This window comes from Seriola lalandi, unplaced genomic scaffold (assembly GCF_002814215.2).
Source record: "Seriola lalandi dorsalis isolate HSWRI2012SDOR001 ecotype SW California unplaced genomic scaffold, Sedor1 jcf7180002054423, whole genome shotgun sequence".
Taxonomy (NCBI): domain Eukaryota; kingdom Metazoa; phylum Chordata; class Actinopteri; order Carangiformes; family Carangidae; genus Seriola; species Seriola lalandi.
In genome coordinates this window covers 51,649-52,125 of record NW_019524976.1, presented here as the reverse complement: position 1 = coordinate 52,125, position 477 = coordinate 51,649, and positions in this window count along the sequence as shown.

Below are 477 nucleotides of genomic sequence, written 5' to 3'. Positions count from 1 at the left end.
ATGTGTAGTTTGATTATAGATCAGGTCTAGGTTCTATATTAATACTGTGAAAGTATCAAAGCCTCAGTCCACAGAGAAATGCACACAGCCTGTATTCAGAAACTGAACTCTACAAAAATGTTCAAAAATGTGCAATAGCCTGAAATTAAGCTTATTATATGTGCATTGTGTTTGGGAGGCTGCAGCCGGCTAGGTCACAATTTGAAAAACCCAGTCTGTGTGTGTGTGTGTGTGTGTGTGTGTGTGAGCGTGTTGATGATATCAGAGGTTTATTAGTGTCAGGGGTCACAGAGGACAAGGAGGGTCATCCCATAGCAGGAAACACTGAGTGTTTGAGGGAGGAATATTTGTTTGTGTGTGTGTGTGTGTGTGTGTAGGATAATATCTCAAGGAACGCTGGGCCGAAGCGCCAGGCCGTGAGTCGGAAATCCTTTTGGAACAAGAGAACATGACTGGGCCTTTTTGTGCGTGAGTGTG